Source organism: Aotus nancymaae, unplaced genomic scaffold (assembly GCF_030222135.1).
Source record: "Aotus nancymaae isolate 86718 unplaced genomic scaffold, 86718_ANA_hifiasm-v0.15.2.pri h1tg000022l_1, whole genome shotgun sequence".
NCBI lineage: Eukaryota > Metazoa > Chordata > Mammalia > Primates > Aotidae > Aotus > Aotus nancymaae.
This window is the reverse complement of record NW_026988435.1, coordinates 41,259,222-41,276,529: the sequence shown is the minus strand read 5'-3', so window position 1 is coordinate 41,276,529 and position 17,308 is coordinate 41,259,222. Positions and strand designations below refer to the sequence as shown.

The following is a 17,308-nucleotide window of genomic DNA, read 5'->3' as shown; positions in this document are numbered from 1 at the left end:
ACTGTAAACTAGACCTGGGCCAGGACTCCGTGTGTTACCTGGCTCCCACGTGTCCCCAGCTATCAATGTCAATTCAGACTCTGGCCAACAATCCTACAAGGTTTGGGCATTCTCCTTATTCCAATGCATGCTTACTTGAGCTCATGGCCTTAGGCTTCAGGGTCCCCAGTAGGACTGAGCCCCACGCACCTGCGGCGGTACTCCACTCACTAGTGTGTCCTGTACCGATCCCCTCCCCTTCCCTGTTCTTCTTCCCCTCTCCCTCACCATGCTTCCTAGATCCCTACCCAAGAAACTGCTTGCATAGATAATCTTTGTCTCAAGGTCCACTTTCAGGGGATCCCAAGCTAAGATATGCAGAGCCCTCTGCAACGTTGGGACAACAGTATCCATTCAGTTGCAGTGATGCCAGACTCACCTCTTACATTCGAGCCAAAGCATCTGCCACAAAGTCTTATTCCTCACTCTCCTTATTCCTTGCCACCACGGGACACTTGTTTCCCTTGAGGAAAGGAAGTTCCCACCCTTCTTTGGAAAAACTGACCCACCCATAGTACACTTCTTAGCGGGTCTAGAGAGGGAAAAATAACCTGGATGAGAGCAAAGAGTATGGGCATGTGAGCGCACAGGGAGGTCTGGAGCACCAAGCTTGGGAGCACCTTTGGGCTCTCTCTGCTTTCACCGAGCGCCTTGCTGTATATAACAGGTAAGGGCAGGCCACATACTTTAGTTTTCCTCCAGGTGCTTTGCACAACGCTTCGCATATAGAAGGCACCTAGTGACTATTTGTCTTGTAACTGAGTGAGAGCTTTGGGGTTTGCTCTGTACTCACTTGGCTCAGCAGTGGGCCTCTGTGGGAGGGACTGAGAGTCATCTGGAGATTTTTCTTTAAACACACACACACACACACACACACACACACACACACACATTTGTGTCCCTCCCAGGATCTGTACCATCCTGCCTGGGGAAAAGGCACCTGTAGGGGCCAGTAGGAATGAATCAGCCCACATCCCCAGGTGTGTACACAAGATAAATGTTTTTTATTTACTTTAATTTTGTTTCAAGAGTACCATTTCTCCACCAAGCCGTATCATTTACTGAAAGTTCCTCTTAAGGGCTGAATTTTGACCTCCCGAAATTCTTCTGTTGAAGTTCTAACTTGCGGTACCTAAGAATGTGATGATATTTGGAGAAAGGATCACTAAAGAGGCAATTAAGTTACCATGAGGTCGTTAGAGTGGGCCCTAAATCCATATGATCAGTGTTGAAATGAGGAGATTAGGACGTAGACAGGCACGGAGGGAAGCCCATGTGAAGGCTCAGGCAGAAGACAGCCGTCCACAAGCCAAGGAGAGAGGCCTTAGAAAAAAACAAGCGCAATGACACCGGGATCTTGAACTATTGACCTCTAGAACAGCTACCAAAAAAAGTCTGTTGTCGAAGCCAGCCAGTCTGTGGTATTGTTGGGGCAGCCCTTGCAAACAAAGGCACTGTCCTTGCTCTGTGACCAGATCATGTCTCAAGGACATATGTAGGTTGTGGAACTGCTGAGTGGGGTGGGGGCAGGGGTGGACCCTCTAGTCCTCACTGGGCCTCATCATCAGTCGGTATATATTACAGTCCATTGGTTGGCCCTTGGGGCAATCAGGCCTGAGGTTCTCAGCTGCTTCTAGCCCCCATTTGGGGTGAAGATACTTTTCTGAGGTACCTAAGAGGACCAGGCAGCTGCCCTCTTCCTGGGATCTTGCTGACCCGTCCCAGTCTCCTCCGCGCACCCCGAGAGAATGTCTCCCTGGCCTGGGAAGATTGCCTGGTGGGGAAATGTTGTTCCTTCTGTTTTGGGTCCACTGTTTTTTGTTTCCATTGTGATATGGACACTCTGTGTCCCCACCCACATCTCATGTTGAATTGTAATCCCCAGTGTGGAGGGAGGGACCTGCTGGGAGGTGATTGGATCCTGGGGGCGAATGTCTCCCTTTGTTGTTCTCACAATAGTGAGTGCTCATGAGATCTGATCAAGCGTGTGACACATCCCCCTTGTCTCTCTCCCTCCTGCTCCACCACGGTAAAATGTGCTTGCTTCCTCTTCCTCTTCTGCCATGATTGTAAGTTTCCTGAGAGCTTCCAGTCACTCTCCCTGTTAAGACTGCACAACTGTGAGTCAATTAAACCTCTTTTCTTCATATTATCCAGTTTCAGGTAGTTCTTTATAGCAGTGTGATATGGAGTAATACATACCCCTAAGCCCTTTTCTTTTGTCAGCTCAGTAGATTCTCTGAAATCTGCCAGGGGCTTAGACTTCCAGAAGATCAAAGCCAGGCAATATCTATCTTTATTTTTAGCGCATCTCACCAGGGGACAGTGAACACAGAGCCTGCTCACTTTTTAAATAAGGGACGGGAATAGGAACATAAAATCCTCTGCAATCTACACCTGACTTTGCTCTGGCATCCACACCTGACTTTTCCCAGGTGATTGGAGAATGCCTCTCTGTCTCTCCATCTAGAGCTCTAGGGAGGGGGCACTGCAGCATGGAACTTCACACAGGAAGTGCTCAGTGGGTGTTGGATGGCTCACCCCATGCTGGTTTGCAGAGCTTGAGAGGGGAACACACTGGTTTGGATTTGGGGCATGGACAGGTGGACTCAGATGAGACCAGGATTCTCATGAAGGTGCAGCTGTGCAAATTAAGCACTTTCTCATGCCTCAGCAGCCATGGGGTGTGAATAGCTCACAGCATGTTAAAAAATGTCAGACTGAGTTAAATAACTCACTCTTCCAGGACCTCTTTAATGCACCTCCATCCCTCCCAGAGCTCTCTTGGTGTTCTCAGGTTGGGCTCTCGTGCTCATTACCAGGGGCATCCATGTCAAATTGTTCTCCTCCCCAATCAGGCCTGGCTCATGGAGGGCCATGAACACTGGCAATGCCACCACCATGACTGACCCTTGTTATCAGGGGCTGCTGTTGCCTGTGACACCTGCCAATGACTGAAAAGAAGCTAGATAATGGGTTGAATGGTGACCCCCAAAAGATACGTCCAAGTCCTATCCTCAGTACCTGTGAATATGACTTCATCTGGGAAAAAAAATCTTTTCATATATAATTAAGGGAAGGATCTCCAGATGAAATCATCCTGGATTGATTAGGTGGGCCCCAAATCCAACGGCAGAAGTCTTCAGAAGAGACAGAAGAGGAGACACAGACACAGAAAGAAGATATTGGAGTGACACAGTCACAAGCCAATGGATGCCTGGAGACACCAGACGCTGGAGGAGGCAAACGACAGATTCTCTTCTTGAGTCTCGAGAGGGTCCTGTGGCCCTGTGGACACTTTGACTTCAGATTTCTGGCCTCCAAAACGGCGAGAGAATACATTTCTGTGGTTTTAAGCCACCCAATCTGTGTTACTTTGTTGCTGCAACTGCCACGGTACCAAGGGAGGGTGCCAATGTCGTGTGGGAAGTTGTTTCTGCCCCATGGCTGCAGCAGACTCTGACCCTCCACTCACCCTCATGGCTCCATTCCCAGTGGATTGGGAACAATCCTCCCCATATGGGGCATTGAACTCCTCCACTGCGACCAGTGCTCTCAGTGCTGGATGTATCTGTAGATTCTTCTGCTGCTTTGTCCCAGCTTCTCTCCAGCCACAGACCTGCAGCAGGTCTGGGTAGAAGGAGAGCTGAGGCAGGTGATGACCAGCATGGACTCCAGATGGCTCTTGTCCACTGTCAGGGCCTGATGTCCCCCACAATGGCCTAATGACATGACAAGATTCACCAGTTCAGCTGCCACAGGGGCCGGCGGGTTCTGTGAAGGAGGAATGTGGATGGTGTGGCAGAGGGAACAGGAAAGCCCAGCTCCAGGGACAGCAGCTGCTCCTCCCCTCCATGGAGCCATGAGATCGTGCAGGCCCAAAGCTGTAAGTCTCCAGTATCCAGACATCAGTGTGAATTTTCTTAATGTTTATATGTTGGTTCAAAACATTTAAAGAAAACGGATGCCCTCTACAAGGGGCCTCTGGACAAAGGGTCTCAGTGGGAATCTTTACATTCTTAGGGATCCATGGATGGCCTGAGGTCTCTGGAAATCTCTGAAGAAACACTGACCTAAGAAATGTGGTGTTCTGTTGTTGTCGTTGTTTTTCTGGGGAGGATCTCTGCAGACTACATCAGTGTTCATAGAATCCAAAATATTAGGAGTCCTGCCTTGTGGTGAGGTATTTTGTTTGTCTTCTAGAAGGTTTCTTAAGCTTATGTGCAAATATCTCCTGGAAATTCTGCCCTTTAATTGGGTCTGAACTGGTGTGCATGTCGCTTAGGTTCAAGCCCCTGGCTGCCTGTGGTTTTTCTAAGTGTGGACTGGAGAAGGTTCTAGAATAATCAGTGAGATGAACTCCGTATATCTGTGCTTTCGAACTGGGGCATATGTCCCCCCAGGGTGGCTGATGGAGAACTGTGGGTACAGCTTTCTGGGACATCAATTTTGTCATGTTTCAGGCAATTATTAATGCTATATTTAATACAAAATAGACATGAGTATAGTATGGAAAGAAATACAAAATTCTCATGAATTATTAAGATAAATACAAGACTTCAAAAACATTCCATTCTAGTTATGAGGCTGCTTCAAGCTATCCCTCCAGACCCCAGGTGCTCATTTGCCCTCCTTTGCAGCTAGAGGGACTCAGTAGAACATTCTGAGAGCTCTCCCCTGCATAGCACCAAGGACTTGGCAAAACTTTGTCTACTCTTAATGGTCCAAGGTTTACCCAGGTTCCTTTACAAAAGGAGCTGAGGAGGAAACAGGCATTTGGGGCTCTGTAGAAATTTAAAGTATGGTGCAGAGATTCATAGCCTCCAGGACTCCTGGAGTTACCTGGAAGTCTCTTGGCAGGACCCTGGTCTCCAGGATCATTTATATTACATCGGAGACCAGATGAAGTACAGCCTGGCATGAACTTCTCCTGAGGCTGTGCTGGAGCCTGGCCTTGGTGTCTGTCCTGGCATCTGCCCAGCGGCTTTTCGCACAGTAAGGGCATAAGTTGGGCCTTCACACTGGACATTGGCCAATATGCCTGCCTTGTTGTTATCATAGCTGAGTCCCTAGATGAAGCATGTTCTATGCTAACCACATCATCTAAAATTCATTCTCAGTTTCAGACAGAAAATGCAGCCTGAGAAGAATATACTGCATTAAGATCTGAATTCACAGATACCTCCAAGCATTGGAAACCGTATAACTGGGTGTTGCTCACCAAGTGTATTTAAGCTCTCAGGACTGTAGAAGATTGGCATTGACTCAGGGATCTTGCAATAACAACTCATAGTTTGGTAGGAGGAAACAAAACTCAGTGATTTAACTAATCTCTCTTTTAAACAGGACCTTCAACTTTTCCACCAGCTTGTCCACTGATGAAAAGGAGAAGCCAGTCAAGAATCAGGTTTGTGCTGATATTTCCTTGAGCCCGTTTGCTAGAAGTGAACAGAGGCTGGGCTCCTGGCTCCACTTCTCTTCCTCGCTGTGCAACCTCAAGCAATATTCCTTTTACCTGCCCTCAGCCTCCATTTCCGCATCTGTAAAGTAGAGATGATAGAAATCCAATAGCAATAATAGTTGTAAGAATTAGTTAAATGGGCACACAGAAATTTCTTATCAGGGTACCTGGCACATTAGAAGTGATTAATAATTCTGAGATTTTATTTTTTTTACTTGATCATAAAGCAGCTTCTGGCTACCTTGATCAGAAAGTTGATGAAGGCAATGAAACAAAGAAGGAAAAACACATCACACAGGTGAGTGCCTGTGTTCTTTGGCCTCTAGAGTGACACAGGTACCTGTGTTAGGGTAGGGCCAGGGGAAGGGCTCAGACAGGAAAAGGATCCAGGATGACAGGCTGTCCCTGCCTTCAAAAAGTTCAGTGACTGGGGAGACACACATGTTTCAAACAAGGGACAATAGGGGCATTCGGCATATTTTAAACTAGAGACTTACAAAAGATGTTAAGAGAGGACTGGAGAGAGCTATGGTTTGAATGTCCCCCCCAAAACTCATGTTAACATTTAATTGCTGATGTGAAGGTATTTAGAGGTAATGAGGCCACAAGGGTTTAAACCTCAAGAACAGAATCATGTCATTGCAGGAGTGAGTTACCTATCATGGGAGTAGGCTGGTTATTCCAGAGTTTGGTCCCCTCTTGCTCTCTTGCTCTCTTATGCTGCCTTGCCTTCCACCTTCTGCCATGGGGTGACGCACCACAAAGGTTCTCACCAGTTGCCAACACCTTGATATTGGACTTCCCAGCCTCCAGAACTGTAAGCGTAAATTTCTTTTCTTTATAAATTACCCAACCTGTGTTTATAGAAACACAAAATGGATACAAAGTTGGTACTGGGAATGGAAGCTGTTACTATAACAAATACCCGAAAATGTGAAAACAGCTTTGGAAATGAGCAATCGACAGAGGTTGAAAAGATTTGGAAGAGTAGGCTAGAAAAAGCCTAGATTTCCATAAACAGAGTAGTAAGGACTATTCTGGAGAGGGCTCAGAAAAAGAGGAGAGCTGTAGGGAGAACAGGAAACATCTTACAGATTACTTGAGTGGCCATGATCAGAATGTTGATAGAAATACTGACAGTGAAGGCCATTCTGATGAGGTCTCAGGTGGAAAAGGGGGATATCTTATTGGACACTGCAGGGAAGAGCATCCTTGTTATGAAATGGCAAAGAACTTGGCCAGATTACTTCCATGCCATAGGGCTTTATAGAAGGTGGGATTTAAGAGTGACTGACTAGAATATCTAGTAGAAAAAACTTCTAAGCAAAGTATTGGAGGAGTTGTGGAGCTACTTTTAACTATATATAGTAAGATCCAAGAGGGAAAAATGACTTAGTTAAAGATGGAATTTATAATTTTAAAAAAAGCAGAATAGAAAGATTTAAAAAATTTTCAGCCTGACCATTTAAAGAACGAAAATGTATTCGAATGAGAAAACCAAAGTTGTGGCCAACAAACTGTTTTCTAAGGAAGACTAGTACAGATGGAAGAGGTGATCAAGACAGTGGATGAATGACCCCAAAGGCATTTCAGAGATTTTCAAGGCTGCCCTCTGTCACAGATCCAGAGCTCTAAGAGGACAGAATGGTTTTTGGGGATGGGCCTGGGTGCCCTTCACAGGCTCACTGTCCAGGACCACCTTGGGTCTCTATTTTTACATCTGGTGCAGTGATTCTCAGCTGCTTCAACTGTGGTTCAAGAGGGCGCAGGTGTAGTTCAACCCACTGCTCCAAAAGGTACAAGCTGTAAACACTGGCAACATCTACATGGGGCTAATTCTGCAGGCACGTAGAATTCAAGAGCTGTGGGGCACAGTGACCTCCACCTAGATGTTAAAGGCTGTCACAGTCCACCTGGGGCCCAGGTGAAGACTTGTCATGGAGGCAGAGTCATCATGGAGAGTTTGACTCGGAAAATGCTGAGTAGAAATGTGGAGTTGGAACTGCTGCAGGGGTTGGCCAGGCTGCCTGAGGCCCTGGGAGCCAAACTCCTGCCCCAGAGTGCCCAGGACAGGGAGTCAAAGCAGATTACTCTGGAACTTCATGTTGTTCTTTCTGTTGGGTTTTAGATTTATTAATACCTGGGACCAGTTGTCTCTTTCTTCTTGCCTATTCTTCCCTTTTGGAATGGGAATGTCTAGCCTATGTCTGTCCCACCATTGTATTTTGGAAGCATGTAACTTGTTAATTTCACAGGTTGTAGCTGGAGAGGAATTTGCCTCAGGATAAATCATGCCTTGAGTCTCCCTGTTTTTAATTCAGATTGGACTCTGGGCTTTGGACTTTTGAGTTGATGCTGAAATGCGTTAAGACTTTTAGGGCTATCAAGATAGAATGAATGCATTTTGTATGTCAGAAAAACATTAGTTTGAGGGGGTCATGATTGGAATGCTGTGGTTTGAATGTCCCCTCCTGCTTTACTCTGTTTTCTTTTGCTTAAACTGAATACCTGACACTGGGTAATTCATAAAGAAAATCAATTCATTTCTTACAGTTCTGAGGAATCCAAGGTTGAGGGGCCACATCTGGTGAGAGCCTCCTTGCTGCTGAGGACTCTGGAGAATCTCAATATGGCTCAGGACATCACATGGAAAGGGTATAAAAATGAGAGCCAAGCTGGCTTTTAAACAGATTCATTCCTGTGAAAACTGATTCATCCAATAATTCATGTATGGTTTAATCTTCTCATGAAGGCAGAGCCCTTATGACCCACTCACCTCTTAAACACCCCACCTATTAATACTGCTGTTATGTTGAGACTTTTCAACATACTTTTAGAAGGGGACAAATAATCAAAACATAGCACTTCCAAAACTTGTGTTGAAATTTAACTGCCATTGTGATGGTATTAACAGGTGGGACCATTAAGAGGTGATTAAGCCATGAGGGCTTCACCATCATGAATAGAATAATGTTAATGTTGCAGGAGTAGGTTAGTCTTCAGGAGCATGGGCTTGTTATAATAGCACGTTTGGCCATTTCTTGCTCTCTTGTCCTCTGCCTGGCGATGGCACAGCATGAAGGCCCTCACAAGATGCCAGCACCTTGACACTGGACTTCAGAGTTGTGAGAATACATTTTATGAATATATTTTCTTTATTAATTACCCAGTCTATTGTAGTCATAGCAACACAAAATGGACTAAGATAGAGGGGAAACGAGGGCACGGTCTGGAAGAAAAAAAGGTGAACTTCAGCAGGATGGAGAGCAAAGCACAGGACTGGGGAGCAGAAGTGTGGGGAGACCCAGTGGAGACAGTGCAGGAAGAAGGGGAAGAGGTATGTGAAGGCAACAAGTAGAGCTCACAGCAGGTTTTGAGCTTCTTCACAGGTGGAAGGAGGGGAATGGGACACCTGGCACAGGCAGTTGACGGAGGTACAGGCAGGCTGTGCTAGAGGTGCAGGCAGGCAGATGAGATGAACTGGGTCAGGACAAACTTTAAGCAGGTTCCCATGCTGGAGCACAGTGCTGGATCAAGGGAACTCGTGGACTCTAGTCCAGGGGGTTATCATAACATACATCATCCTGAGACCAAGGTCCCCAGGTGGCTCCGGTTTTGAAGTACATAAACCTTTGCATCCTACTTTGAATGAAATCCTCAAAGCGCCCCAGATTTCTTCCATATACCTGCCTTACTGTACATCCAGCTCCCTCTGACTAGGCTAGAGCATGGGCCATTGAGGGTGACATTGTGATTGACAATGACAACCACTAGACCCAGAGAAGCAGTGTCTGAGTCACTGGCTCAACACAGGAATTAGAATTTGGTGAAGATGCTGCTGGATGCAAAGACAGTCTAACTGTAGGAACCAGCTCCCATGAGTATAGTGAGAAGGTTGGGGCATTCTATTAGAGCAGATTCACCAGCTAGGAGGGTGAACTAGTAGGGAACAGACCCAGAGGGTCCCACAGTCTTGCTTCTCAAAGTGTGATCTGAGCACCAGCAGCACAGACATACTCTAAAAGATTTCAGAAATGCAGTCTCAGGCCCACTGCAGACTTTTTGAATCAGAAACTGAATTTAAACAAGATCTCCAGGTAATTCACCTGTATTGTCAGAAGCTTTGAGGAGCTCTGTGTTGGAGAGACAGTGTGAAGTAGGCTGAGAGAATAATGAGATAATACTAGCTAACAGTTAATTGTGAGCTAGAACATATTATATGCTCTTTATCAATATTTTAAGCTTCACAGCTGTGGTCCCCAACTGCCCCCTACCCCGGGCCACAGATGGGTAACCAGTCCTGGACTGTTAGTAACTGGGCTGCACAGCAGGAGTGAGTGAGGGAAGCTTCATCTGCGTTTATAGTCACCCGCCCTTGCTCACATTACTGCCTGAGCTCCACCTTCTGTCGAATCAGTGGCGGTATTAGATTCTCATGGCAAACTCCACTTGGAACTGCACATGCAAGGGATCTAGGCTGCACGCTGCTTATGAGAACCTTATGCCTGATGATCTGTCGCTGTCTCCCATCACCCCCAGATGTGACTGACTCGTTGCAGAAAAACAAGCTCAGGGCTCCCACTGATTCTACATGATGGCGAGTTGTATAATTATTTCATTTTATATTACAATGTAATAATAATAAAAGTAAAGTGCAAAATAAATGTAATGCGCTGAGTCATCCTGAAACCATTCCCCAACCCCCTCAACCCCCCCAACCCGTGGGCCATGGGAAAATTGTCTTCCACGAAACCAGTCCCTGATGCCAAAAAGGTTGAGGATCAATACTTTATAGCACCTCCATTAAAAGTATATGTCCATTTTCCAAAAAGGGAAACTGAGACAAAGAAACAGTTCTTGCCCTGGGTCTCGTGAGTGAGTGACATTGCTGAGTATTCACCATCTGCCCGACTCTAGTGAATGCTGCTCAGAGGAGGGTATTTGGCTGCAAAGAAGCGAAAACATGACTAACGGTGGTTTAAACTTGGATTAATCATTACTGGATGAGGAGTCAGGAAGGGCAGTTTGGGGGTTGATTTAGCAGCCACATGAGGCTGAGTTGCGATGTCTGCATCTCTGAGATTTCCCTCATGGCCAAAAGACACCTCTGATTTAAAGGCTCAGGTCCTGGCTCTTATGGGAGGTAGGGGATGAAGAGGACAGTGAGAGAGCTCTTTCCCCATGCTTTCTTTCTATCAGGGAGGAAACACCGCTCCCAGACTCCCCCTGGCAGGTTCTCTTTCGACACAAAGTCTGGAACGGGTCACATGGTTAGCCTATCTGCTGAGGAAGAGAGTTTCTCCCTTCTTCCACTTCATAGTGGGAGGTGTGTATGGGAGGAGGGAGTTGGGAAAGGGTTTGGGAATGGGATCCCAGCAGGTTCTGCCCTAACCAGCTTTGTAGCCTTGGGGAGGCCACTTTACTTTCTTTAAACATAAAACAAGGGATTCGGACTGAAAGAGATCTAAAGCCTCTTTTCTGTATAGAAGAATTTATTCTAGAACATCAAGTCCTTTTGACATACCCAACACACACATGCAAAACAATGACTGATTGGGGCTGTCCCTGGCATTGGGAATTTGAAGCACCTGGGAGCTTGGTTGATCTGCCTGGACGGGTTCTCTTCCCCCAGGCTGTAGAATCAAAAGTGTGTCCTGAGCAGCTGGGCTATAGGCACTTCAAGGACCACTGATTACAGTGAGGCAGAGCTGCTGCTGTTATTGGTCGCTGAGGAGGCTTTATTAACCCGCTGCCTTGCGGAAGGTAGCCTGGGACTCAGAAGTTCAAACGGTGGACACAAGAAAAGACTGTGTGTGTTTCGGTTGAGCTCTCTCATTATTCAGGGTAGGGTGTGCCCCCTTGTCCTCTTTTTTCTTGATTCATGTCTAAGATGGGTTGTTACGTCTACCTGTCTACAGTTGCTTATGGGGTCAGACCCTGAGATTAACAAACCTGACTTTGAATACCAGCTCGGCCACTTGCCAGCTAGAAAACACTGGGCAATTTGCTTGGCCTCATTTAAGCCTCAATTTCATGATCTATAAAAAGACGTAATAATATTTCACAGGAGTGTTGCGATGATGAAATAATATGACGTGTGTGTCATGTAAAGCCTGAAATTAAGGCTTGGTATGGTGTGCTGCCTTCAAATCTGGTCAAATCAGCAGTGCCTCTACTGGCCTAACCACAAGAGCCTCTCTCCATTCTACTCTTGCAGATAAGGCTTCAGTCAAGCAACCTTCCTTATCAAGTGGACCAGGCACAGCTCCTACTTATCCCTGAGTAGTGGGTGTCACTTTCCTGCCAGCCATGGAGTTGTTCAAAGACCACCACGTACTTCTGTGGGAACCAGGGGGCACCTCACCCTCTTGTTACCACCTGCTGCCCCTGCCTGTTCACTCTGCTCCTGAGGGCAACGCCTGTGAGGCTGGCATCCAATGCTGTGTCCAGCTCTTCCAAGCTGCGAGTGTATGTGAAGAATAACTGCTGTCAATCTCATCTTTTAAGCATCGAGTGTAATGTGTTTGGTCATCCTCATAATTCTAGTGTGGGAGCTCTCCCTCACCAATAGAGTGAACAGGAGGGAACGAAAACAATGTGTAAAATATTTAGACATTGCAAGGTACATATTTAGAGCCCAGAAAATGTTAAGGCCATTATTGTTTTCATTTTGAAAAAGGACAATAATTTGGGTTTCTTTTAATGAAATTTGATTGGCAGTATGGTTAGCTCATTGTGTTAGTCTTAGGTTTCTCCAAAGAGCCTCTCTGGAATTTTCTTTCCCTCATTAGTGATTAAAAAGATATGCTACTCCTCAACTGTGCACCAAATGGCAGCTACACGCTTGAGACCAACACTGAAAATGAGTCATGGAATCACTGCATATCTGAACAAGGGCCACGAGAGGAGGCACAAATGGGTGATGGGCTTGACCAGAGCCGCCCAGCAAATTCAGTGTCAGAGCATAGGAACTAGATCTCCTGAGCCAACCATCTTTCCTCGCACCCTCCCATCTGGTCTAATGAGGAGAAACGTAATCACTGTGGTAATTGCAGACAAGGATAAGCATCACTTGGCAAAGCAATATGTGTACTTGAGTTGGCCATATGGAAAATCCAGTTCAGGATACGGGGGTGAATGGTCAGTTGCTGTGTGTCATTGGTGGGATGGACACTGCGGCCTTCTTGGCTGTTCTTTGCATGAGACGCTTCCTGGGGTGATGGTCCAGTTAAAAGTCCTCTTAAAGTTAAAATAAAACTAACTCCAACCAGTATGTTATACTTCACTAATCTGGTGTCTCAACCAGGGAAGCTTATGCCAGGATGACAAAGAAGTTCACCCTCCCCAGGGCTGAGTTCTGGCTCCTCCTGATGAGTTTCTAGTAGGAGAAACTATGTTCCCTGAGGCTAAAGGACTTCACATTCTGGACACTGCCAGCTGGGAGGAGCTCTGTTGCACCAACAGGGTGGCCCCAGAGCCTGATGTTGCTGTCCAGATCTGGGGAGTCTAAGGAAATGTCCCATTCTCACTGCTGCTAATAGTGTTTGACAGGCTAATGCAACATGTCTGGCCTTACCACACTCTCCTGCTGTCCCCAGTGGCTGCTTTTTATGGCTATGCAAGTAAACGCCATCAGCCTGAGAAGGTGTGGCATAAACTGAGCCTTCATCTCTGGTCCCTGCCCTGCCCCATGGTGCAGATCCCACTTGGGGCTCAGCCAAGGGTGGGTTATATCGTAATTGGATTAGACCTCAGTGTTAGTGTTATTGTTTTATAGGAACTCACACAACCATTTCCCCAGGGTGCAAGCCTGCCATCAGTATGGCTGGGCTGGTGAATTCGCTGGCATCAGCAACCTAAGAGACCTAGAACTTCTGTAACACTCTCGTGCCACCACACCTTCTTCCATGGTAAATGCTAGCTCATTTGATTAATTTTAAAAAAGCAGCAAGGTGCTTTTTATTTAGTGTACACTTATATAAGCTCTATGAATATAGGAGGAAAGATGGAAAATTCCAGCCTTCACAGAGCCAATATTTCGAGTGTTACTGCCATTTCCTGCCATGGGCTGAAATCAAGATCAACTTCATTTGCACATGTTTTAAGCAAAGGGAAGAATTTCTCTTTCTATAGGATCTGTATTATCCTCCTCTGCAAACTCCCAGGGTTTGTATCAGCAGTTAGCACACCGTGTAGCACTGGGCAGGCTGGGAGGGTGGCGAGAGGGGGCTTTGTCAGAGGACAGTGCCAGAACTCCACCTGCCTGGAAAGCCAGGACCAGCCTGGTTCCGGCACAATGTCCCATTTCATGAGAGTTCATTTTCTCTGCATCATGTCTATGTACAGGGGTAAGCAACCAGGGATTTCTCTGTGCTTACCTCGGCATCTCCATATGCAGATGCTTGTCAGGGGCCCAGTCTAGGTTGCTAGAATAGAATTGGCTGGGCTCCCTTCATCTGCTGATGAGACTAAGGAGTAGTGTAAGACAGGAGCAGTCACTCCATCACACTCCATTAGCCTCATTTATGCTGGATCATTGAACCCCCTACCTTAGATGAGACCCACCATTCTACCCCCCTTAGCTACCTACAAACCCATTCCGGGGCAATGAGGTGTATACTACATACACCTCATTAAAAATCTGTTCACGAATTCTTTGAAACCCTCTTGAAAAGGTGGGACCTGTTTTCCTCCTCTTGAATGTGGCTGGACTTAGTGACTTACTGCTAATGAATGGCTGGGTGAGGAAGCAACATGAGATACAAGGTAATTAAATATCTGTGGTTTCCTGTTCACTTTCTCTCTTGGATTACTCTCTCTGAATGATACTGGCTGCCCTTGCCTGAGAATCCCTACAAAGAGGAGCATCTGATGAGGAAATGAGACCTTCAGCCAGAGGCCAACGATAAATCGAGGGCTTCCACGAGCAGTGCGTTCTCTAGCCCAGTCAAGCCTTCAGATGTCGAGGCTCCTGCCAGCATTTTGACTGCACTTCATGAGAGACTTTGAGTCAGAGCCACCCACCTAAGCCACTCCAAAATTCCTGACCATCAAAAACTTTGAGATAATAAATGTTTGTTGTTTTAAACTACTGCCTCTTAAGGTAGTTTTTAATGTAGCAGTAGATAAGCAATATAAGGCACTATTATATTCTTAAAAACTTCTAAGAATCTTACCCCAAACCACCAGCTTTATTACTGTCAGGGTATCATAATGATGGGTTGTAAGGTACACCTTGTATTAGGCTAGTTAACAATTGTGTTAGTCAGGCTAGTTAACTCTAGCTACTGTAACAAACAAGACCTTCCCCACCCCCACCAAATCCCAGTGGTTTAATAGAATAAAGGTTTAGTTCTCCGTTATGAGACCGTTGTAGTGAAAACATCTGGGCAGATTGTAGACCAAGATCACTGAGCGAGAGGAGAGAGGAATGGAAGAATTGACTATATGGTCAGAAACACGTGGACTCAGGGAGAGGAGCATCACACACTGGGGGCAGTTGGGGGGGCTAGGGGAGGGACTGTGGGGGGGTGGGGAGGGATAACATGGGGAGAAATGCCGGATATAGTCCAAGGGGAAATAGAGGCAGCAAACCATCTGGTTATGTATGCACCTATGCAACAACCCTGCATGACCTGCACATGTACCCCAGAACCTAAAGTAAAATAAAATAAAATAATATAATTAATTTTAAAAAAAGAAAAGGACACACTTCATCCACAACCTGTTGGCCAAAATCAATTACTGCCCACCAACCTAGCTACCTGGAAGGCTGCTGGGAAATGTGGAGGAGTCCCAGAAACATTTGACAACTCCTATTGTCACTGCCACACAACCCTATCAAACACCACACGTTCTCACTCATAGGCGGGTATTGAACAATGAGAACACATGGACACAGGCAGGGGAGCATCACACACTGGGGTCTGTCGCGGGGGGCACTAGGGGAGGGACAGCGGGGAGTGGGGAGTTGGGGAGGGATAACATGGGGAGAAATACCAGATATAGGTGATGGGGAGGAAGGCAGCAAACCACACTGCCATGTGTGTACCTATGCAACAATCTTACATGTTCTTCACATGTACCCCAAAACCTAAAATGCAATAAAATATATATTTAAAAAAAGGAATCTGAAAAAAAATAAAAAATAAAAGCCAGAAAATATATGGCTTTAAAGAGATATGTAATCCATGTCTGCGCTTCCTGCACCAGCCTGGGGATTAAAATGAGAAGTATATTAATCATAATAAACATTATCCTCTAGATTTTGTCAATAATTATTATTGCTCCCTGTAGAAAATCCCCATCTCAAATTGCTTTTTCAGGGAATCCCCAGGGAATGCCTCCCGGGCATTTGAGACAAACATAATCAGATACCACAAGGATTTGCCTTTTCCTTCTTCTCTCCTTTGGAGCAGTGTCCATTGCTGCACCCCCTGCCAATGCCACTACGAGCAGAAGTCAGCCTGTCAGGTGACGAGCAAGCACGGTGCTTCCAGCACGATACGAACAGACTGAGCTCCCTGAGAGACAGGATGACTGCGTCTCTCCTCCTTGGGTCTTACTTGGTCCCCTGGAACTGAAAGCTAAGCTTTAAGAAGAAACAGCTCTTCGGAACTCACATGTAAGTCTGTGGTCCGAGTCATTCTCTAAAACAAAGATGGCGCTGGGCACTCACTCCACCACCTGCTCCCACCCACCTTCTGTGGTTCATTTCTTCTACCTTCTCCTCTGGCCATCTCTCCCCTCATAAGCATCCTATAAGTGCCTTTATCACGTGCCTTATGAAGAGAAGAGACACATTCAGAATGGTGGAATTCATGCTGGTGGATGTTACAAGAATGCTGTAGTTCAGCTTCATTCGATTTATGGCTACTAGGAATACATTGCCTATTAGAGATGAGAAGTTGTTTTAAATTGTGTTGTATTTTTAATTGTGTTGAATTTTTCACCCTATCCTTCAGCCTGTGCTTATTAAACTTTCCCACCTTCCCCTCACTGTTCAAGAGATTTTTAAATATATTCCTTGAGCACATCGTGACTGCACACCTAATATGTGTAATCCTGGGACACAGAACTCCCTGAATGTGTGAATGTCCACCTGAATCCACCTTTTCTTTGATAGGATTTTCCAAACTTCTCCACTGTTTCCTTTCCTAAATAAAAGTTTGGAAAAAAAATTATAAAATATTTCTCAGACTTCCTGGAAATTTTATTTAGCATTTTGATAAGTGAAGTGTAAAGAAGTTGAAATATGCAGATCAAATCCTCTTAAAATGCACAAAGCCTCATACAAATGAGGGGAAACGTGCTTTGTGAAACCATGGTTTTGGTTTTTCTAAACCAAAAGCACTTGAAAAAAATAGTCTGAGACATTCAGCAATTCTACACTGTGGCTAGGCTCACCCATCCCTAATTTCAAGGGAAATTAAATTCATCTGTTTCTCATTCACTGTCACTCAGCTCACCAAGATGCTATTCGGCAAGAGTGATGGGACATCCAGGAAGCCGTGCAGGCTGTTTTTGAGCCATGTTGTTCTCAACCGGGAAGTGGGCTTGGTCAGCGTTCCCTCGGTTCAGCTCCTTTATCTTCTGCATGGTGCCCACAAAGTCCTATAGGATTTGAAACTCTCTAAAGTCAACTTATGGAGATATAAGGGCTCTAGTATGTCAATGGGTCCAGTCCCCTGCCTCGGGGTGGATTTATATCCCAGTCCTTTTGACTCCAGTTTAGTTTTGCCTTCATTGCTCATCTGTTCTTGTGATCAACAACCTTCCCTCTCAGGAAACTCTTCCTTATATCTCTCC

General features: G+C 45.9%; 1 long non-coding RNA gene across 2 annotated transcripts; it reads left to right on the top strand.

Annotated features, from left to right (window-relative positions):
- The first annotated feature begins 2,839 nt into the window (after positions 1 to 2,839).
- On the top strand, positions 2,840 to 16,659 carry LOC105712426 (uncharacterized). 2 transcript variants are annotated; one of them, XR_001106316.2, is made up of 3 exons: positions 2,840 to 3,925; positions 5,386 to 5,446; positions 15,919 to 16,659. It is a non-coding gene; the product is annotated as an uncharacterized LOC105712426 (long non-coding RNA). The 2 variants fall into 2 exon arrangements; XR_001106315.2 differs by lacking the exon at positions 15,919 to 16,659 and adding an exon at positions 11,718 to 14,588.
- Positions 16,660 to 17,308: the final 649 nt, after the last annotated feature.